Source organism: Oncorhynchus kisutch, linkage group LG28 (genome assembly GCF_002021735.2).
Source record: "Oncorhynchus kisutch isolate 150728-3 linkage group LG28, Okis_V2, whole genome shotgun sequence".
Classification (NCBI taxonomy): domain Eukaryota; kingdom Metazoa; phylum Chordata; class Actinopteri; order Salmoniformes; family Salmonidae; genus Oncorhynchus; species Oncorhynchus kisutch.
In genome coordinates, this window is record NC_034201.2 from 23,133,409 (window position 1) to 23,157,979 (window position 24,571).

At 40.3% G+C, this 24,571-nt stretch overlaps 1 protein-coding gene and 1 pseudogene across 1 annotated transcript in view; one reads left to right on the top strand and one right to left on the bottom strand.

Moving 5' to 3' along the window:
• The window catches only part of LOC109873434 (protein FAM222B-like), a 75,765-nt gene extending 73,885 nt beyond the window's left edge, over window positions 1-1,880 (bottom strand). Inside the window, exon 1 of the mRNA XM_031808646.1 lies at window positions 1,572-1,880. The gene's annotated coding sequence lies outside the window, so the exon portion shown is untranslated. The remainder of the gene's footprint in view (window positions 1-1,571) is intronic.
• LOC109872569 (GTPase Era, mitochondrial-like) lies at window positions 1,753-15,203 on the top strand (annotated as a pseudogene).
• Window positions 15,204-24,571: the final 9,368 nt, after the last annotated feature.

Below are 24,571 nucleotides of genomic sequence, written 5' to 3' on the forward strand. Positions count from 1 at the left end.
TGTATAATCAAATCCAATTTTTGTCAAGTTCTTGTTGTGAATTAGTAAGTAAGGACATTTAGGCATCGTTGCTGCGTATTCCTCAGGATAACATGTTGCTAAAGCCCAGGGCGTTTCGACTGCAGTGTTTTCCAAAACTGTGGTGCATGTGGGTACCCCCGGGGATAAACAAGTCAGCGCCAAGAGGTACGTAAAATAGCCTACGGGGACTGACAATCTGTAATGGCAGACTTGTCTGTTGCTTATTTTTCATGTATATTATTAAGCCATTTTTCTCAGTGTGATGATCCATAGGCCTATTTCATCAACAAAAGCTCAAGTTAATTTACTTTCAGTTGAGTATTAACAATGTTTGTACCATGTTTTGTGCTGCTACCATGTTGTTTTGCTACCGTGTTGTTGTCATGTTGTGTTGCGACCATGCTGTGTTGTCATGCGTTGCTGCCTTGCTACGTTGTTGTCTTAGGTCTCTCTTTATCTAGTGTTGTGTTGTCTCTCTTGTCGTGATGTGTGTTTTGTCCTATAGGAGGTCTTTTGCCTTTTGGTAGGCCGTGCTTGTAAATAAGAATTGGTTCTTTACTGACTTGCCTAGTTAAATAATGGTTAAATAAAAAATAAATACATTTGCCAGAGATACACAGCAAAGATATTGCTATTATGGCCAATAGCAATGGCTTAGAAGACACATTATTTATCATAGATTTAATGCAGAGAGCTGGTAGTTGCACTTTACAGTTTTAACATCCCTCTCAAACTGAAGACAGCTTTAAATTGTTTGTGATGTGTCAGCTATTGATTGCATATTTCTACATTATGTGGTTTTCTTTAATGTGATCCAACATTCAGTGGTTCCATTGGGGTTGAGACAGAGAGTATTTGACAGAAGATGGCATCAGAAGTCAAGCAATAAAGATCAATGGCGTTTCCTCCTCTTGTTCGCTAGGGGGCGGTAAAGCCAATAGCTCGCCACAACAACCTAGCAGAACCTCTTCCACAGACAAAACCACTCTTTTGTTTATCCATCATGGCTGCCCCCCTAAGTGCAATATGAACGTAAACAATCATGCCATGAAGTAACCTTGCGTTTCGGATTGTGTCACCGAAATATGTTGGAATTTCATCGATAACTCGGCGAGATACGTTTATATCAAAAATGGCTTTCCGTGTGAGCATCTCGACTTTCCGAAAATCTGTATATTTTCCGAGAGTTGCTTTCAACATATCTGCGCCACTGTTAAATGTGTCACAGTTTCTCCGAACGGGTCAGTCATCTTCTACCTTATCTGCTTAGCTTTCTCTCAAATTAATAAGCGATCATATAAATGTAATAGCCTTTCCACCAACCAGAAATATATTTTATTTGGTCTGAAATAATACATTAAATAGAATCGTTCTGCAATAATGAGATTTTCTTGACAGCCATGCCTTATCCAGCTAGCTATTTATTTCATGTTGAGGAAATAACTCCATTGATGTCAGGTTACATAGATTTAATTTAGCTATAATTATAATATATTTTTTATCTGATTCCTGCGACATTGTAAACTAGGCACAGCCGTTGCATCAGTTACCTGGCAGGGATACGCAGTGATGATGATATTCTCGATGTCTCTTTCTGTTGCTTTGGTTTAGGATGGGCTGCCCGTTGTCCAGGGACCAATAATGGACAGGGTTTTCGCTTCACCCCCGCCTGTTTTATTACATCGGATGCGTTTTTGGGCAGACTGGCGAAAGGCAAAGTGGCAGAGACAGATGACAGTCTTTATCACTATCCAGCCCCTGTTCACCCGCAACTGCGTGGCCAAGCCCGACTCCAATACCATCATTAAGTTTGCTGACGACACAGTGGTAGGCCTGATTACCGACATCGATGAGACAGCCTATAGGAAGGAGGTCAGAGACCTGGCAGTGTGGTACCAGGACAACAACATCTCAATGTGACTGGGCTGAAGTGGAGCGGGTCGAGAGTTTCACGTTCCTTGGTGTCCACATCACCAACATACTATCATGGTTCAAACACACCAAGACAAAAGAACACAACAACACCTTTACCCCCCCAGAGACTGAAATGATTTGGCATGGGTCCCCAGATCCTCAAAAAGTTCCACAGCTGCACCATCGGGAGCATCTTGACTGGTTGCATCACGGCAAGCGGTACCGGAGCACGAAGTCTAGGACCAAAAGGCTCCTTAACAGCTTCTACCCCCAAGCCATAAGACTGCTGAACAATTAATCTAATGGCCACCCAGACTATTTACATTGACTCCCCCCTCCTTTGTTTTTACACTGCTGCTACTCTCTGTTTATTATCTATACATAGTCATGTTACAAATTACTTCGACTAACCTGTACCCCCGCACATTGACTCCGTACCGTAAATATTTTCTTAACTCTATTTCTTCAATTGCATTATTGGGTAAGGGCTTGTAAGTAAGCATTTCACGGTAATTTCATACAACAGGTATTCGGCGCATGTGACAAATAACATTTGATTTGATTGACTTGATTGACTACCCTAGGCAGGGTAGCCTAGTGGTTAGAGCGTTGGACTAGTGACCAGAAGGTTGCAAGTTCAAATCCCCGAGCTGACAAGGTACAAATCTGTCGTTCTGCCCCTGAACAGGCAGTTAACCCACTGTTCCTAGGCCGTAATTATAATATATTTTTTATCTGATTCCTGCGACATTGTAAACTAGGCACAGCCGTTGCATCAGTTACCTGGCAGGGATACGCAGTGATGATGATATTCTCGATGTCTCTTTCTGTTGCTTTGGTTTAGGATGGGCTGCCCGTTGTCCAGGGACCAATAATGGACAGGGTTTTCGCTTCACCCCCGCCTGTTTTATTACATCGGATGCGTTTTTGGGCAGACTGGCGAAAGGCAAAGTGGCAGAGACAGATGACAGTCTTTATCACTATCCAGCCTCAGTTCTGCCCGACAGCGGTAATCACAACTTCTGCTGCTGCCTCGGAAAACAAAAGAGGGTTACCTCCAGGCATGGTAGTACAGTTGCTCTGTATGTAAATGCTGCGCACTGAATGTGCAGACTATAGTATGAATATTATTATGTCCCTGAATTCTGTAGATCTGTTTTATGTACCTCATATTTTACTCATATTTCTGATGTCAACCCCTAAAACTCTTGTTTCAGCTAAGCAAATATCATGGCTGGTGAAGGATCCAGATCAACCAGAGAAATCAAATGTTTTAAGAGTGGCCATTATTGGTTCCCCAAATTCTGGGAAGTCCACACTGTCCAACCAACTGCTTGGCAGAAAGGTAGTTCACTTTATTGTACTGGCCAGTTTCTTCAGTTTAAACTGTAAACATCATGGCATCAGTCAGCCTGAAGTTTATTTTCCATTAACACCAGTTTCTTTTAACATGATCTCTTATAGGTGTTTGTTGTTTCCAAGAAAGTGCATACCACACGGTCCCGTGCCCTCGGTGTTCTCACGGTAGATGACACAAGTGAGAATCACCTCTCAGAGGCATAGCAGACATTTTGCAATTGTTCATTATTTTATCAGTGCTGTGTTACATTATGTACAGTATCTGTCCAATATACAAAATGTATATTTATTACATAACCACACTTATACAGTTGAAATCGGAAGTTTACATACACTTAGGTTGGAGTCACTTCTTCGGGATAGGGGGCAGCATTTTCACTTTTGGATAAATAGCGTGCCCAATTTCAACTTCCTGCTACTCACCCCCAGAAGATAAGATATGCATATTATTAGTAGATTGGGATGGAAAACACTCTGAAGTTTCTAAAACTGTTTGAATAATGTCTGTGAGTATAACAGAACTTATGTAGCAGGCAAAACCCTGAGGACAAACCATTCAGATTTTGTTTTGTTTTGAGGTCACTGTCTATTCAATGGTTTTCATTGGGAAACTAGATTTCTAAGGGACTTGTTTGCAGTTCCTACCGCTTCCACTGGATGTCACTAGTCTTTAGAAATTGGTTGAGGTTATTACTTTGTGTAATGAAGAAGTACGGCCATCTTGAATGAGTGTCACGTTATGTGTACTGTTTGATAGTTGAGCAAGACCAGAAAGGTACCGTTAGTTTGTTGTCTTCCTGTATTGAACACATATAGTCCCGTCTACAATTTGATAGATTATTAACGTTTAAAAATACCTAAAGTTGTATTACAAAAGTAGTTTGAAATGTTTTGGCAAAGTTTACAGGTTATCTTTTGAGATATTTTGTAGTGACACATAGGAAGCACATTGGAAGCTGTGTTTTTCTGGATCAACCGCGCCAAATAAATGGACATTTTGGATATATATCGACGGAATTAATCGAACAAAAGGACCATGTGTGATGTTTATGGGACATATTGGAGTGCCAACAAAAGAAGCTCGTCAAAGGTAAGGCATGATTTATATTTTATTTCTGCGTTTTGTGTAGCGCCTGCAGGGTTGAAATATGCTATTCTCTCTTTGTTTACTGTTGTGCTATCATCAGATAATAGCATCTTATGCTTTCGCCGAAAAGCCTTTTTGAAATCTGATTCACAACGAGTGTAGCTTTAATTTGGTATCTTACATGTGTGATTTAATGAAAGTTTGATTTCTATAGTATTTTATTTGAATTTGGAGCTCTACATTTTTCCTGGCTATTGGCCAAGTGGGACACAAGCGTCCCGCCTATCCCAGAGAGACCTTTTCTTTCTCTCTTGTATTGAAAAGTTTACCGTCCGGTTGAAATATTATCGATTATTTACTGTAAAAACAACCTGAGGATTGATTACAAAAACGTTTGACATGTTTCTACGAACTTCACGGATACTATTTGGAATTTTCGTCTGCCCGTCGTGACCTGCACGAGCCTGTGGATTACTAAACAAACGCGCCAACCAAATGGAGGTTTTTGGATATAAAGAGAATCTTTATGGAACAAAACAAACATTTATTGTGTAACTGGGAGTCTCGTGAGTGCAAACATACGAAGATCATCAAAGGAAAGCGATTAATGTTATTGCTTTTCTGACTTTCGTGACCAATCTACTTTGCTGCTAGCTGTTTGTAATGTTTTGTCTCCTGAGAGCTGTCCTCACATAATCGCATGGTTTGCTTTCACCGTAAAGCTTTTTTGAAATCTGACCTGCCAGGTGGATTAACAACAAGCTATATTGCACTAGTGATTTCATGAAAATTAAATATTTGAAGTAAGAAGCCACTGCTCCAAAACCGCCATAAAAAAGCCAGACTACGGTTTGCAACTGCACATGGGAACAAAGATTGTACTTTTTGGAGGAATGTCCTCTGGTCTGATGAAACAAAAAATGGCCATAATGGCTATAAAGACCATCGTTATGTTTGGAGGAAAAAGGGGGAGGCTTGCAAGCCGAAGAACACCATCCCAACCATGAAGCACGGGGGTGGCAGCATCATGTTGTGGGGGTGCTTTGCTGCAGGAGAGTCTGATGCACTTCACAAAATAGATGGCATCATGAGGGAGGAAAATTACGTGGATATATTGAAGTAACATCTCAAGACATCAGTCAGGAAGTTAAAGCTTTGTCGCAATTGAGTCTTCCAAATGGACAATGACCCCAAGCATACTTCCAAAGTTGTGGCAAAATGGCTTAAGGACAACAAAGTCAAGTTATTGGAGGGCCATCACAAAGCACTGACCTCAATCCTATAGAACATTTGTGGGCAGAACTGAAAAAGCTTGCGCAAGCAAGGAGGCCTACAAATCTGACTCAGTTACACAAGCTCTGTCAGGAGGAATGGGCCAAAATTCAACCAACTTATTGTGGGAAGCTTGTGGAAGGCTACCTGAAATGTTTGACCCAAGTTAAACAATTTAAAGGCAATGCTACCAAATATTAATTGAGTGTATGTTAAACATTGACACACTGGGAATGTGATGAAAGAAATAAAAGCTGAAATAAATCATTCTCTCTACTATTATTCTGACATTTCACATTCTTAAAACAAAGTGGTGATCCTAACTGACCTAAGATAGGGACATTCTACTCGGATAAAATGTCAGGAATTGTGAAAAACTGAGTTTAAATGTATTTGGCTGAGGTGTATGTGAACTTCCGACTTCAACTGTACATGTATACTTATACATTCTCTCTCTAGATTTTACTGGACACTCCTGGACTCACTACACCTTCAAAAGTCAAGAGGTGATTTGTTACACTGGTTTCATTACTGTGGTATTGCAGTGCATAAAATGAAATAGGCAAATCTCCAACGGGCTATTTATCTTCTCCACCGGCACCAGCTGGAGAAGTCTCTCCTCGAGGATCCTTGGAATACAGTCAAGGAAGCTGACCTTGGTACTGCACGATTCTTAACTTTTTTCAACTTTTCGGGCACACAGATGATTGCTGTAAGGCTATTGCTTTTCAGACAGTCTAGTCTATGCTTTTTAAACAATATGTGGCCCCACACATTTTGCAATTCCTTTGAAATAAAATATTTTTGAGCAAATGACAATGCACTGCATTGTGTTTATGTCCTCTTCTTGTTGTTATCTCTTCAGTGGTGATAATGGTGGATGTGTCGGACAAGTGGGCCTGCAACAAGCTAGACTTTGAGGTCCTGAAATGCCTGACCCAGTACCCAGATGTCCCAGCAGTCCTAGTTCTCAATAAGGTACTTCTCTATTTATATAGCAGACACATGCAAACCTCATCCTCTCTCCATGGCCTCATCTTAACTATGCACTGAGGTGAGATTGTGGTTGTCATATGATATAATGCATTATTAGCATGTAATATACTAGGAACTGTCTACTACATATGAGTTGTTACATGAACCCTCTACTGTGTGTATGGCACAGGTTGACTCGCTGAAGAGCAAGAGCAGGTTGTTGGAGATTACAGCAGATCTGACATGTGGAGTGGTGAATGGGCGGAAGCTGCAGGTCCGCAGTGTGATCAAGCCCCCCTGGGCTGAGAGGAGGACGGACAGGGAGACCAGGACACCAGGGTCTGGAAATGAGGGCGAGCCAGGTGGTGATGTGGCTCCTCATGAGAGCAGTGAGGCCCAGTCAGGGCTGAGTAAGGAGCAGCTGAGAGCTCTGAAGACCCAACAGGGCAGGGCCCACTTCAAGGATGTCTTCATGCTCTCTGCTGTGGATAGAGAGGATGTGGAGACACTGAAGGTGATGGTAGCTTATGCTCATATACGGACTAGAAGCAAATCTGATACCAAGTAGACAAGTACACTCATTGTGGAATAATTAAAGTTCTTTAAAACCCATGGAAAGCAATTGCGTCTATGTTCATGTGTGACAACTAATATTGCTATTGACATCATGTCTGTCTGTCCTACAGAGGTACCTAGTAGTAGGGTCAAAGCCTGGTTCTTGGCAATACCACAGTGACGTTCTGACTGACTCCTGAGGAGGTCTGCACCAACACTGTCAGAGAGAAAACTACCTTCCCCCCAGGACACCTATACCACCCGATGTCACAGGAAGGCTATAAAGATCATTAAGGACAACAACCACCCAAGCCACTGCCTGTTCACCCCGCTATCATCCAGAATGCGAGGTCAGTACAGGTGCATCAAAGCAGGGACCGAGAGACTGAAAAACAGCTTCTATCTCAAGGCCATCACCACTAACATTAAGTGGCTGCTGCCAACACACTGACTCAACTCCAGCCACTTTAATAATGGGAATTGATGGAAATTGATGGAAAATATATCACTAGCCACTTTAAACAATGCTACTTAATATAATGTTTACATACCCTACATTACTCATCTCATATGTATATGTATACACTGTACTCTATATAATCTACTGCATCTTTATGTAATACATGTATCACTAGCCACTTTAAACTATGCCACTTTGTTTACTCATCTCATATGTACAGTGGGGCAAAAAAGTATTTAGTCATCCACCAATTGTGCAAGTCTTCCCACTTAAAAAGATGAGAGAGGCCTGTAATTTTCATCATAGGTACACTTCAACTATGACAGACAAAATGAGAAGAAAAAAAATCCAGAAAATCACATTTGTAATGAATTTATTTGCAAATTAAATCAAGAGCTATCTCCTATCCCAGCCAGACAATACACTGCACTCATATAGCCACATGCAGACGTAGTGTGTGTGCATGTCAACCATTTTAACTGTCAAGAGCTATCTCCTATCCCAGCTTGAGATGTATTGTAGGTCCAGTGTCCAATCACAATGATTTACACTTTAGTCCCTAATATATGATGATTATGTGCCAGACATAAACATTGTAGCACATATAGAGAAATACTCACAGTAGTACTACCATTGAACTTATATAAACAATTTTTTGCTCTCAATTGCAGTCGATTGACTTGTGGCACGACAGGGGGAATGGAGAGCTGGATATAGCAGTAAAAGTGAATGTGAAGAAAGAAAGTCACATGGTAAGTGTGTTGCATTTTTCAGTACTATTTTGAATGTTGATTTAGATACAGGGCCCTCTGTAATTATTGGGACAGTGAAGCATTTTAATAAAAAAAATCTGTATACTTCAACATTTTGGATTTGAACTCAAACAATGATTATAAGGTTAAAGTGTTTTCATTCATATCGGGTGAACCATTTAGAAATTACAGCACTTTTTGTACATAGTCCTCCGATTTTAGGGGAGCAAAAGTATTGGGAAAGTTCACATATATGTTTATTAAAGTAGTAAAAAGTTAGGTGAATAATGATGAGTGAGAAAGTTACACATGCACAAATTTCATAACCCCCCCCCCAAAAAATGCTAACATCCCCTGTTATTGTCATGGTGAGAGGTTAGCATGTCTTGGGGGTACAATATTTGTGCTTTCTCACTCATCATTATTCACAATTCATTCAGGATTATCCGTAATCATGGTAGCATGACTCCAAAATGACACAATACATGAATTACCATTCATTTCTATTGGGCACAAACTAATCTGAAACACAACCAAAACAAAGAGCAAATGCATCCAACAAATGTGTAGAGTCATTGCGTGCTATGTATATGGGAACAAATACCTAACTTTTTACTACTTTAATACACATGTACAGTTGAAGTCGGAAGTTTACACCTTAGCCAAATACATTTAAACTCAGTTTTTCACAATTCCTGACATTAAAATCCTAGTAAAAATTCCCTGTCTTAGGTCAGTTAGGATCACCACTTTATTTGAAGAATGTGAAATGGCATAATAATAGTATAAATAATGATTTCTTTCATCACATTCCCAGTGAGTCAGAAGTTTACATACACTCAATTAGTATTTGGTAGCTATTTTGCCACAACTTTGGAAGTATGCTTGGGGTCATTGTCCGTTTGGAAGACCCATTTGAGACCAAGCTTTATGTCTTGAGATGTTGCTTCAATATATCCACATAATTGTCCTTCCTCATCATGCCATCTATTTTGTGAAGTGCATCAGTCCCTCCTGTAGCAAAGCACCCACACAACATGATGCTGCCACCCCCATTCTTCACGGTTGGGATGGTGTCTTCGGCTTGCAAGCCTCCTTCTTTTTCCTCCAAACATAATGATGGTCATTATGGCCAAACAGTTCTATTTTTGTTAAATCAGACCAGAGGACATTTCTCCAAAAAGTACAACCTTTGTCCCCATGTGCAGTTGCAAACTGTAGTCTGTCTTTTTTATGGCGGTTTTGGAGCAGTGGCTTCTTCCCTGCTGAGCGGCCTTTCAGGTTATGTCAATATAGGACTCGTTGTACTGTGGATATAGAGACTTTTGTACCTGTTTCCTCCAGCATCTTCACAAGATCCTTTGCTGTTGTTCTGGGATTAATTTGCACTTTTCACACCAAAGTACGTTCATCTCTAGGAGACAGAACGCGTCTCCTTACTGAGCGGTTTGACGGCTGTGTGGTCCCATGGTGTGTATACTTGCATACTATTGTTTGTACAGATGAACGTGGTACATTCAGGCGTTTGGAAATTGCTCCCAAGGATGAACCAGACTTGTAGAGGTCTACAATTTTTTTTCTGAGGTCTTGGCTGAATTCTTTTGATTTTCCCACGATGACAAGAAAAGAGGCACTGAGTTTGAAGGTAGGCCTTGAAATACATCCACAGGTACACCTCCAATTGACTCAAATTATGTAAATTAGCCTATCAGAAGCTTCTAAAGCCATAACATAATTTTCTGGAATTTTCCAAGCTGTTTAAAGGCACAGTCAACTTAGTCTATGTAAACATCTGACCCACTGGAATTGTGATACAGTGAATTATAAGTTAAATAATCTGTCTGTAAACAATTGTTGGAAAAATGGCTTGTGTCATGCATAAAGTAGATGTTCTAACAAACTTGCAAAAACTATAGTTTGTTAACAACAAATTTGTGGAGTGGTTGAAAAACGAGTTTTAATGACTCCAACCTAAGTGTATGTAAACTTCCGACTTCAACTGTAAGTGAATTTGTTCCAATACTTTTGCTCCCATAAAATGGGGGGACTATGCACAAAATGTGGTGTAATTTATATACGGTATGGATTCAAATATATGGATGAAAAAAAACTCAAATAAAAGATGAGTCTGCCCTTTAACTTCATAATCATTGTTTGGAGTACAGAGCCAAAAGAAGAAAAAATACTTCACTGTCCCAATAATTACGGATGATGCTGAATATGTCCCCTGTTCTGAAACATGTCAATGACACCCCCACCAACCTAACTACCCAGTTACTAATGAACATGAGAGAAGCCATCAGTGGAAGAAGATAAAGACAAGAAGGAGAGAAGCAACTGGAACTTTCTCGCAGACGGATAGTGGTTCCATGCTCTATGTGTGTGGCCTTTCACACAGGCCTGTCGATGTGTCGACAGATAGTTCATCTGAACCGGCTGTTTTTGACTTCTTCCCCTCCCCCCTTACATCACATTCCCATAGTGATTCTACAGCTTGCTTTTACATGACATCTCTGTCAGGTTTGGAGTCAATTCCATTTCTATTCAGTTAGGAAGTAAAGTTCAGTTAAATTTCAGTTCCGAGCAACAAGGGAAATTGGAATAGGAATTTCAATGTGCTTCCTGAATTAACTGAATTGAAATGGAATTTACCCCAACTCTGATCTGTATCCTGTCACAACCATTTCCCCCCTAATGTTTAAGAGATGAAGCTGCTCAGCTATGTGTCCTCTGACTGATGATTACATGTGTAGATTAACAGTTTTTTTTCAGACTCTTTAGCTTCAAGTCACTATACCTGGAGTTCTTTAGCCTGTAATAACTTGTAAATATTTGAGCATACTCCTTTTTAAACCATACTTTTTTCATGTCAGACAGACTGGATGAATGTTAGTCTATATCTGCAGTGGTGCAGCAGTGCTCAGTGATGTAAACTTGATCCCTGCATCAGACTACTCTCTAGTTTTCATTCAGTTAAGTGAATGATGACAGAGTTGAAAGTCATTGATTTACTGTATATTTGGTTGTTAGGACCGAGTGAGTATTACAGTATACATTCTTCTTATCTGCTGTAGTAACTGGGGTCCTCTTGTGGACTTAAAACATTGGCATTATATTGAAATGCATGCTCATATTAATATAATGTATTTCCTTTTCTGTTTTTTTTCTTTCTCCCGGTGACAGAAAATGGTGATTGGCCAGGCTGTTCAGATGGTTGCCAGGTTTGCCAGAGAGGCTGGAGAGGACCTTAGCACTGTGTTCCTCAGGGAGGTCAAGCTGAGGCTCTCAGTGAAGGTGAAGAATTGAAGAGGATTATGGGAAACAGAGTATTGTGATCATCTGGGGCAAACACAGTATTATGGTGGAAATTAACATTGTTGGACACTACTCAGTGAAAGATCTGACTGGTTTCTATTGCTTGACTGTGGACAGACCTACAGCTGAACTGTGCTGCTGAGAGCTTGTGAGTGCTCATCGTGAGTCAGCTATTGAGAGTTAATGGAAACACAGAGTGACAGCTCTCTCCCCTTGAACTTGTTCTCAGCCTTTTCTACAGTTACTTCTCTCAAGGGTCATCATACTGTATTCTTGCATAAGCATTGCTCTTGAGTAAAGGATGACTTGTGTATATTTTTGCATATATTTTCCACTGGTTTGTCTTTCAGAGCTTCTGTAACATATTATCTTGTAATTATAATTTTTACCTCTCACCTCTGTTATTTAAATGGATATATTTTGGTGTGTGTGTGGTGAGGAGAACTGTGAAAAGGTTTTTGTTTTATTTTAGGCTACCAGAACCTTCCCCTTGGCAGTAGACCTCTGCCTCACCTGGCCCTGTGATGATTGAACTGGGAGTAGCACAGTCACGTTCTGTCTGTCGAATGTCCCTGTTGTGCTATCCACCCCCCGTCTCTCTCCTCTCACTCTTCTCTCTTTCTGTCAGCTGACAATAGCATTGCTGTCCCCTCAAGCCTTGATTTAATATTTTTCCTCGCTAGCTCTCTTTCCATCTTTCCTTCTTATTCTCTCTCAAAGCAAAACCCCTGAGGACTGAATTGTTTCTCTTTAATGGAATTCAAAATTGAGTGCTAACCTGCTGGTAGTAAAATGGAGCGCTAACCTGCTGGTAAAATAGAGTGCTAACCTGCTGGTAAAATAGAGCGCTAACCTGCTGGTAAAATAGAGTGCTAACCTGCAGGTAAAATAGAGTACTAACCTGCTGGTAAAATAGAGTGCTAACCTGCAGGTAAAATAGAGCGCTAACCTGCAGGTAAAATAGAGCGCTAACCTGCAGGTAAAATAGAGCGCTAACCTGCTGGTAAAATAGAGTGCTAACCTGCAGGTAAAATAGAGTACTAACCTGCTGGTAAAATAGAGTGCTAACCTGCTGGTAAAATAGAGTGCTAACCTGCAGGTAAAATAGAGTGCTAACCTGCAGGTAAAATAGAGTGCTAACCTGCAGGTAAAATAGAGTGCTAACCTGCAGGTAAAATAGAGTGCTAACCTGCAGGTAAAATAGAGTGCTAACCTGCAGGTAAAATAGAGTGCTAACCTGCAGGTAAAATAGAGTGCTAACCTGCAGGTAAAATAGAGTGCTAACCTGCAGGTAAAATAGAGTACTAACCTGCATGAGAAATAGAGTGCTAACCTGCTGGCAAAATGGAGCCCTAACCTGCTGGTAAAATAGAGTGCTAACCTGCATGAGAAATAGAGTGCTAACCTGCTGGCAAAATGGAGCCCTAACCTGCAGGTAAAATAGAGTGCTAACCTGCAGGTAAAATAGAGTGCTAACCTGCAGGTAAAATAGAGTGCTAACCTGCAGGTAAAATAGAGTGCTAACCTGCAGGTAAAATAGAGTGCTAACCTGCAGGTAAAATAGAGCGCTAACCTGCAGGTAAAATAGAGCGCTAACCTGCAGGTAAAATAGAGCGCTAACCTGCTGGTAAAATAGAGTGCTAACCTGCAGGTAAAATAGAGTACTAACCTGCTGGTAAAATAGAGTGCTAACCTGCATGAGAAATAGAGTGCTAACCTGCTGGCAAAATGGAGCCCTAACCTGCAGGTAAAATAGAGTGCTAACCTGCTGGTAAAATAGAGTGCTAACCTGCAGGTAAAATAGAGCGCTAACCTGCTGGTAAAATAGAGTGCTAACCTTCTGGTAAAATGGAGCGCTAACCTGCAGGTAAAATAGAGCGCTAACCTGCTGGTAAAGTGGAGCGCTAACCTGCTGGTAAAATAGAGTGCTAACCTGCTGGTAAAATGGAGCGCTAACCTGCTGGTAAAATGGTAATTTGGTTCATTTCTCCCCCTCCCTGTACGTTTGCTCTATGGGCTGTCACTATCCAGGCTATCTTGATGAAAAACAAGTATGTGCCCTGTGGCCTAAAGCAAGGCCAAAGATAGAGAGCTGATAAAGAGGGAGGGCTGGGGTGTCTCAATGAAGAGAGACTGTGAGAAGAAGAGGGGGAGAGAGAGGGCTGTCTCAGTTCTCTCTGTCTACAGAAACAGCTGCTCTCCATTGATTACACTGGCAGTTACACTCCTAACAACAACATGTTTAGTGCAGAATACTAGAGGTAATCTTCAATTAGACAAACCAACTTCTTTTAAAAAGATGTACACTGCAAGGAGTATATGAAATGATAAATAAAAAACAGAATAATAATATGTATGCTTTCATACAATTTCATATGTGTAACCTGTCAATGCATTGAGGTGGTAAACTTGGTACAGTATTTAACATTCAGAGTGAGATGTACACCAAGATATTGATAGTCATTCTTTGGTTTTTATTTTTAAACATTATTTAAGTCAACAAATATCGTACAATATCAAATTCAGCTCTTAAACACAACTTTGGCTCTTGGTATCACTAAGGTGTTGTAATCAAATGCGACTTCTTGCAAGGAAGATGAGACCATTACTAAAACTCAGTAATGGTAACGGTTTGAGTGCCACCCTCTAGCTTCCAACCGCCAGCAGCATCCGTCCATGTGTGTACTATTGTAGCTATGACATTGAGAGGTGTCAATAGAACCCTTACCATTGCTAAAACTCAGTAATGGTAACGGTTAGATTGCCACCGTCTAGCTTCCAACCGTCAACAGCTTGTGTGTGTGGTGATAGTATCCGGAAGGGGAATGAGACCCTGGATAGTACATCATCTATACTGTAGTGTCACCATAACGAACTTACAGTATATGATGATATCCTGTCCAGGGTACAAGACTAACGAACAATGTCCCAGGATGACATTGCCTAAATGAATAAACCTGTTGGGGAGAGAATTATGGATATTACATATCAAATAAATACACAAAATATGTACAGAAACAGGGTTGAGTCAATATGTTATCAATGTGTTATAACATATTCTGAGAAGTCAACCACCCAAGGAATGAATACAATATGCATGCTATATTACAGAATTATATTTTCTCAGACAACAAATTCACGCATGATCCACATCAATTTTTTAATCAAATCTATTGAAGTCCTATTGCATTATATACCGATACCATGTATATGAGTTTTCTTTTTGTAATTGCTTGTAGTTAACTAAAATAAACCACTTGCAGAGCATCTTAATAGAGGACTTTCTCTAAACCACTAAACATCAGCTCTCTCCCCTAATTATCCCCTTCAAATGAAGCCCAATTGACAACTTCAGAGGTTTAGCGTGACTGGGTTAAGTGATCAAAACGTCTGTACATTTCAGATAGTGGGCCTTTAAATGTTCACCTCACCTCAATGTCTGGTCTGTCTGCATTGTCCTCTCTCTTGAATAAAAAAGTGTTAATTAAGGGCATTGGTTGTTTTCTATTACCACGCTGCTCTGGTTTACTTACAACAGCCAGCACGTCTCCAACACCACCACATTGTTCACAGACTCATGACAGCTCGCAAAGGTCTCCTTTAAGGCCACCAGTTCATTTGCATATGGTAATGACATCAGAGCTGTGGCCCCCTTATCTATCATGCTCTGGGTCTTGTCCTGTTTGCCTCTGATCTAATGATGCGCCCCACCCCTTCTAATCAGACCCCAAACAGTTTTGCAACATCAGGTGTTTGACATCTCGTCTGACACCCCTCCATGCCCCCGTACACACCCATTTCAAAGCAAGTTTTTCTTAAGAAATATTTTTCTCCAGTTTTTTGGCCTTATTTTGGCAGATTTATTTCCAGCTTCCATTTTAAAAGGTGTTTTGTTTAACAAATTGTCTGTCTCTTTTGTCAACATTCAAACTCACCCAAGCAAACATTGCCTATTGTTCAAACATGACCTCCACTGAACTGATTATTGAAGTCACTGAATAATGAAACATTATGACCTTAAGTGGACATCCTAAGAAACAGCCAACTGAAATAATTTCTGAATTTCAAAAATGTGTTCGGACACACCTACTAATTTCAGGGTTTTTCATTATATTTACTATTTTCTACATTGTAGAATAATAGTGAAGACATCAAAACTATGAAATAACACATATGGAATCATGTAGTAACAAAAAAGTGTTAAACAAATCAAAATATATTGTATATTTTAGATTCTTCAAAGTAGCCACCCTTTGCCTTGATGACAGCTTTGCACACTCTTGGCATTCTCTCAAACAGCTTTTAATGTTTTATTTTATTTAACCTTTATTTAACTAGGCAAATCAGTTAAGAACAAATTCTTATTTACAATGACAGCTTTATGAGGAATGCTTTTCCAACAGTCTTGAAGGAGTTCCCACATATGCTGAGCACTTGTCTCCTTTTTCTTCACTCTGCTGTCCAACTCATCCCAAACCATCTCAATTGGGTTGAGGTCGGATGACTGTGGAGGCCAGGTCATCTGATTCAGCACTCCATCACTCTCCTTGGTCAAATAGCAATTATACAGCCTGGGGGTGTATTTTGGACCATTGTCCTGTTGAAAAACAAATGATAGTCCCAACAAACTCAAACCAGATGGGATGGCGTATCACTGCAGAATGCTGTGGTATCCATGCTGGTTAAGTGTGCCTTGAATTAAAAATAAATCACTGACAGTGTCATCAGCAAAGCACCATCACACCTCCTCCTCCATGCTTCACGGTGGGAATCCCACTTGCGGAGATCATCCATTCACAAAGACACAGCGGTTGTAACCAAAAATCAAAACTTTGGATTCATCAGACCAAAGGACAGATTTCCACCGTTCTAATGTCCATTGCTCATGTTTCATGGCCCAAGTAAGTCTCTTCTTCGTATTGGTGTCCTTTAGTAGTGGTTTCTTTGCAGAAATTTGATCATGAAGGCCTGATTCATGCAGCCTCCTCTGAACAGTTGATGTTGAGATGTGTCTGTTACTTGAACTCTGTGAAGCATTTATTTGGGCTGCAATTTCTGAGGTGCAGTTAACTCTAATGAACTTATCCTCTGCAGCAGAGGTAACTGGGGGTCTTCCTTTCCTGTGGCGGTCCTCATGAGAGCCAGTTTCATTATAGCGCTTGATGGTTTTTGCGACTGCACTTGAAAAAACTTTAAAAGTTCTTGAAATTTTCCGGATTTACTGACCTTCATGTCTTAAAGTAATGATTGGCTGTTGTTTCTCTGTTTAGTTAAGCGGTTCTTGCCATAATATGGACTTTGTATTTTACCAAATAGGGCTATCTTCTGTATAGCACCCCTACCTTGTCATAACACAACGCATTAAGAAGGAAAGAAATTTCACAATTAACTTTTAACAAGGCACACCTATTAATTGAAAAGCATTCCAGCTGAAGCTGGTTGAGAAAATGTCAAGAGTGTGCAAACCTGTCACCAAGGCAAAGGGTGGCTACTTTGAAGAATCTCAAATATAACATATATTTTGATTTGTTTAACACTTTTTTGGTTACAACATGATTCCATATGTGGTATTTCATAGTTGTGATGTCTTCACTATTATTCTACAATGTAGATTTTTTTTTAAATGGTAAGGTTCTGCTTTTCTTTTCTTAGTCAACCTTGTGTTCTTTTTCTTTGTTCTTGAACGTAGCTCTGTTTCTTTGTGTTTTGGAACGTAGCCCTGTCTTTCATTTTGTTCATTGTTTTCACCTGTGATTGTTTCTCACCTGGTCTCATCAGCTCCCTAGTTAGTTCAGTTCTTTCTGTTTGTATGGTTGTGAGTTATTGTTTGTTTTTGTGACCACGATTCCTGCCTTCTGCGAAGGCTTAATAAACATCAGCCGCACTCTGCACGTAAATCTACACCCTTTTCTCCCTGAGTATTCATTACAAAAATAAAGAAAAACCCTGTTATGAGTAGGTGTGTCCAAACCTTTGACTGGTACTGTATAATAATTTACAGTTCTTCCCCGCTACAAATACCTTATAGTTCACGTCATGGCAAATGCAATCAATTGTGTTTTAGATGTTGACTACAAAGGAAAGGGTATCCAACTATCAGCAGCTGATTTCAACTGAATATTATGCAATGACTCTTCTTGATGTAAATGTTAGTGGTTTGAATCATCTACATATCAAACATAACTGCAACCATCTTTCTGGAGCATTCATTGTGGTTGGCATATTTTCTGGCACAATATTTGTATCATATTTCAACAAAATTGAAATAAATATGTATGATGCACGTGGGAGGTGTCGGGTGACACGGTTTGGGGTGAGGACAGAGGTGGCGGCGACAACTTAGCCCAGTTACTGTGGAAACAGGCTCCCGAGTTTGGGCGGAGGATCAAGGGGGTGTGAGTGGTCGGGTTGATCCTACAGATAAAGACGTAAGCAGGCCTATCTGGGCGGCACCATTGAGGTGCCTGGTGTCCCTCCAACTCCTTATCAGCAAAGAGTTGGAGGGACACCAGGCACCAGGGAAATAAATGGAGATTTCTGGTTTCAGAGCTGGTCATGGGTGCACCTCAGCCACGCTCAAGGTCATAAACGATATCTTAACCGCCATCGATAAGAAACAATACTGTGCAGCCGTATTCATTGACCTGGCCAAGGCTTTCGACTCTGTCAATCACCACATCCTCATCGGCAGACTCGATAGCCTTGGTTTCTTAAATGATTGCCTCGCCTGGTTCACCAACTACTTCTCTGATAAAGTTCAGTGTGTCAAATCGGAGGGCCTGTTGTCCGGGCCTCTGGCAGTCTCTATGGGGGTACCACAGGGTTAAATTCTTGGGCCGACTCTCTTCTCTGTATACATCAATGATGTCGCTCTTGCTGCTGGTGAGTCTCTGATCCACCTCTACGCAGACGACACCATTCTGTATACATACATATATTTTTTTTACAGCGCATTCAAATCCAAATGTATTTCTGCGGCCAGCCAGACATTGAAGAGCAGGAGGACAAAAACGTAATTTATTTAAGTTTGGAATAAAAAATAATAATTTTCTCAGACAACAAATTCACGCATGATCCACATAAATTTTTTAATCAAATCTATTGAAGTCCTATTGCATTATATACCGATACCATGTATATGAGTTTTCTTTTTGTAATTGCTTGTAGTTAACTAAAATAAACCACTTGCAGAGCATCTTAATAGAGGACTTTCTCTAAACCACTAAACATCAGCTCTCTCCCCTAATTATCCCCTTCAAATGAAGCCCAATTGACAACTTCAGAGGTTTAGCGTGACTGGGTTAAGTGATCAAAACGTCTGTACATTTCAGATAGTGGGCCTTTAAATGTTCACCTCACCTCAATGTCTGGTCTGTCTGCATTGTCCTCTCTCTTGAATAAAAAAGTGTTAATTAAGGGCATTGGTTGTTTTCTATTACCACGCTGCTCTGGTTTACTTACAACAGCCAGCACGTCTCCAACACCACCACATTGTTCACAGACTCATGACAGCTCGCAAAGGTCTCCTTTAAGGCCACCAGTTCATTTGCATATGGTAATGACATCAGAGCTGTGGCCCCCTTATCTATCATGCTCTGGGTCTTGTCCTGTTTGCCTCTGATCTAATGATGCGCCCCACCCCTTCTAATCAGACCCCAAACAGTTTTGCAACATCAGGTGTTTGACATCTCGTCTGACACCCCTCCATGCCCCCGTACACACCCATTTCAAAGCAAGTTTTTCTTAAGAAATATTTTTCTCCAGTTTTTTGGCCTTATTTTGGCAGATTTATTTCCAGCTTCCATTTTAAAAGGTGTTTTGTTTAACAAATTGTCTGTCTCTTTTGTCAACATTCAAACTCACCCAAGCAAACATTGCCTATTGTTCAAACATGACCTCCACTGAACTGATTATTGAAGTCACTGAATAATGAAACATTATGACCTTAAGTGGACATCCTAAGAAACAGCCAACTGAAATAATTTCTGAATTTCAAAAATGTGTTCGGACACACCTACTAATTTCAGGGTTTTTCATTATATTTACTATTTTCTACATTGTAGAATAATAGTGAAGACATCAAAACTATGAAATAACACATATGGAATCATGTAGTAACAAAAAAGTGTTAAACAAATCAAAATATATTGTATATTTTAGATTCTTCAAAGTAGCCACCCTTTGCCTTGATGACAGCTTTGCACACTCTTGGCATTCTCTCAAACAGCTTTTAATGTTTTATTTTATTTAACCTTTATTTAACTAGGCAAATCAGTTAAGAACAAATTCTTATTTACAATGACAGCTTTATGAGGAATGCTTTTCCAACAGTCTTGAAGGAGTTCCCACATATGCTGAGCACTTGTCTCCTTTTTCTTCACTCTGCTGTCCAACTCATCCCAAACCATCTCAATTGGGTTGAGGTCGGATGACTGTGGAGGCCAGGTCATCTGATTCAGCACTCCATCACTCTCCTTGGTCAAATAGCAATTATACAGCCTGGGGGTGTATTTTGGACCATTGTCCTGTTGAAAAACAAATGATAGTCCCAACAAACTCAAACCAGATGGGATGGCGTATCACTGCAGAATGCTGTGGTATCCATGCTGGTTAAGTGTGCCTTGAATTAAAAATAAATCACTGACAGTGTCATCAGCAAAGCACCATCACACCTCCTCCTCCATGCTTCACGGTGGGAATCCCACTTGCGGAGATCATCCATTCACAAAGACACAGCGGTTGTAACCAAAAATCAAAACTTTGGATTCATCAGACCAAAGGACAGATTTCCACCGTTCTAATGTCCATTGCTCATGTTTCATGGCCCAAGTAAGTCTCTTCTTCATATTGGTGTCCTTTAGTAGTGGTTTCTTTGCAGAAATTTGATCATGAAGGCCTGATTCATGCAGCCTCCTCTGAACAGTTGATGTTGAGATGTGTCTGTTACTTGAACTCTGTGAAGCATTTATTTGGGCTGCAATTTCTGAGGTGCAGTTAAGTCTAATGAACTTATCCTCTGCAGCAGAGGTAACTGGGGGTCTTCCTTTCCTGTGGCGGTCCTCATGAGAGCCAGTTTCATTATAGCGCTTGATGGTTTTTGCGACTGCACTTGAAAAAACTTTAAAAGTTCTTGAAATTTTCCGGATTTACTGACCTTCATGTCTTAAAGTAATGATTGGCTGTTGTTTCTCTGTTTAGTTAAGCGGTTCTTGCCATAATATGGACTTTGTATTTTACCAAATAGGGCTATCTTCTGTATAGCACCCCTACCTTGTCATAACACAACGCATTAAGAAGGAAAGAAATTTCACAATTAACTTTTAACAAGGCACACCTATTAATTGAAAAGCATTCCAGCTGAAGCTGGTTGAGAAAATGTCAAGAGTGTGCAAACCTGTCACCAAGGCAAAGGGTGGCTACTTTGAAGAATCTCAAATATAACATATATTTTGATTTGTTTAACACTTTTTTGGTTACAACATGATTCCATATGTGGTATTTCATAGTTGTGATGTCTTCACTATTATTCTACAATGTAGAATTTTTTTTAAATGGTAAGGTTCTGCTTTTCTTTTCTTAGTCAACCTTGTGTTCTTTTTCTTTGTTCTTGAACGTAGCTCTGTTTCTTTGTGTTTTGGAACGTAGCCCTGTCTTTCATTTTGTTCATTGTTTTCACCTGTGATTGTTTCTCACCTGGTCTCATCAGCTCCCTAGTTAGTTCAGTTCTTTCTGTTTGTATGGTTGTGAGTTATTGTTTGTTTTTGTGACCACGATTCCTGCCTTCTGCGAAGGCTTAATAAACATCAGCCGCACTCTGCACGTAAATCTACACCCTTTTCTCCCTGAGTATTCATTACAAAAATAAAGAAAAACCCTGTTATGAGTAGGTGTGTCCAAACCTTTGACTGGTACTGTATAATAATTTACAGTTCTTCCCCACTACAAATACCTTATAGTTCACGTCATGGCAAATGCAATCAATTGTGTTTTAGATGTTGACTACAAAGGAAAGGGTATCCAACTATCAGCAGCTGATTTCAACTGAATATTATGCAATGACTCTTCTTGATGTAAATGTTAGTGGTTTGAATCATCTACATATCAAACATAACTGCAACCATCTTTCTGGAGCATTCATTGTGGTTGGCATATTTTCTGGCACAATATTTGTATCATATTTCAACAAAATTGAAATAAATATGTATGATGCACGTGGGAGGTGTCGGGTGACACGGTTTGGGGTGAGGACAGAGGTGGCGGCGACAACTTAGCCCAGTTACTGTGGAAACAGGCTCCCGAGTTTGGGCGGAGGATCAAGGGGGTGTGAGTGGTCGGGTTGATCCTACAGATAAAGACGTAAGCAGGCCTATCTGGGCGGCACCATTGAGGTGCCTGGTGTCCCTCCAACTCCTTATCAGCAAAGAGTTGGAGGGACACCAGGCACCAGGGAAATAAATGGAGATTTCTGGTTTCAGAGCTGGTCATGGGTGCACCTCAGCCACGCTCAAGGTCATAAACGATATCTTAACCGCCATCGATAAGAAACAATACTGTGCAGCCGTATTCATTGACCTGGCCAAGGCTTTCGACTCTGTCAATCACCACATCCTCATCGGCAGACTCGATAGCCTTGGTTTCTTAAATGATTGCCTCGCCTGGTTCACCAACTACTTCTCTGATAAAGTTCAGTGTGTCAAATCGGAGGGCCTGTTGTCCGGGCCTCTGGCAGTCTCTATGGGGGTACCACAGGGTTAAATTCTTGGGCCGACTCTCTTCTCTGTATACATCAATGATGTCGCTCTTGCTGCTGGTGAGTCTCTGATCCACCTCTACGCAGACGACACCATTCTGTATACATACATATATTTTTTTTACAGCGCATTCAAATCCAAATGTATTTCTGCGGCCAGCCAGACATTGAAGAGCAGGAGGACAAAAACGTAATTTATTTAAGTTTGGAATAAAAAATAATAATTTTCTCAGACAACAAATTCACGCATGATCCACATACATTTTTTAATCAAATCTATTGAAGTCCTATTGCATTATATACCGATACCATGTATATGAGTTTTCTTTTTGTAATTGCTTGTAGTTAACTAAAATAAACCACTTGCAGAGCATCTTAATAGAGGACTTTCTCTAAACCACTAAACATCAGCTCTCTCCCCTAATTATCCCCTTCAAATGAAGCCCAATTGACAACTTCAGAGGTTTAGCGTGACTGGGTTAAGTGATCAAAACGTCTGTACATTTCAGATAGTGGGCCTTTAAATGTTCACCTCACCTCAATGTCTGGTCTGTCTGCATTGTCCTCTCTCTTGAATAAAAAAGTGTTAATTAAGGGCATTGGTTGTTTTCTATTACCACGCTGCTCTGGTTTACTTACAACAGCCAGCACGTCTCCAACACCACCACATTGTTCACAGACTCATGACAGCTCGCAAAGGTCTCCTTTAAGGCCACCAGTTCATTTGCATATGGTAATGACATCAGAGCTGTGGCCCCCTTATCTATCATGCTCTGGGTCTTGTCCTGTTTGCCTCTGATCTAATGATGCGCCCCACCCCTTCTAATCAGACCCCAAACAGTTTTGCAACATCAGGTGTTTGACATCTCGTCTGACACCCCTCCATGCCCCCGTACACACCCATTTCAAAGCAAGTTTTTCTTAAGAAATATTTTTCTCCAGTTTTTTGGCCTTATTTTGGCAGATTTATTTCCAGCTTCCATTTTAAAAGGTGTTTTGTTTAACAAATTGTCTGTCTCTTTTGTCAACATTCAAACTCACCCAAGCAAACATTGCCTATTGTTCAAACATGACCTCCACTGAACTGATTATTGAAGTCACTGAATAATGAAACATTATGACCTTAAGTGGACATCCTAAGAAACAGCCAACTGAAATAATTTCTGAATTTCAAAAATGTGTTCGGACACACCTACTAATTTCAGGGTTTTTCATTATATTTACTATTTTCTACATTGTAGAATAATAGTGAAGACATCAAAACTATGAAATAACACATATGGAATCATGTAGTAACAAAAAAGTGTTAAACAAATCAAAATATATTGTATATTTTAGATTCTTCAAAGTAGCCACCCTTTGCCTTGATGACAGCTTTGCACACTCTTGGCATTCTCTCAAACAGCTTTTAATGTTTTATTTTATTTAACCTTTATTTAACTAGGCAAATCAGTTAAGAACAAATTCTTATTTACAATGACAGCTTTATGAGGAATGCTTTTCCAACAGTCTTGAAGGAGTTCCCACATATGCTGAGCACTTGTCTCCTTTTTCTTCACTCTGCTGTCCAACTCATCCCAAACCATCTCAATTGGGTTGAGGTCGGATGACTGTGGAGGCCAGGTCATCTGATTCAGCACTCCATCACTCTCCTTGGTCAAATAGCAATTATACAGCCTGGGGGTGTATTTTGGACCATTGTCCTGTTGAAAAACAAATGATAGTCCCAACAAACTCAAACCAGATGGGATGGCGTATCACTGCAGAATGCTGTGGTATCCATGCTGGTTAAGTGTGCCTTGAATTAAAAATAAATCACTGACAGTGTCATCAGCAAAGCACCATCACACCTCCTCCTCCATGCTTCACGGTGGGAATCCCACTTGCGGAGATCATCCATTCACAAAGACACAGCGGTTGTAACCAAAAATCAAAACTTTGGATTCATCAGACCAAAGGACAGATTTCCACCGTTCTAATGTCCATTGCTCATGTTTCATGGCCCAAGTAAGTCTCTTCTTCGTATTGGTGTCCTTTAGTAGTGGTTTCTTTGCAGAAATTTGATCATGAAGGCCTGATTCATGCAGCCTCCTCTGAACAGTTGATGTTGA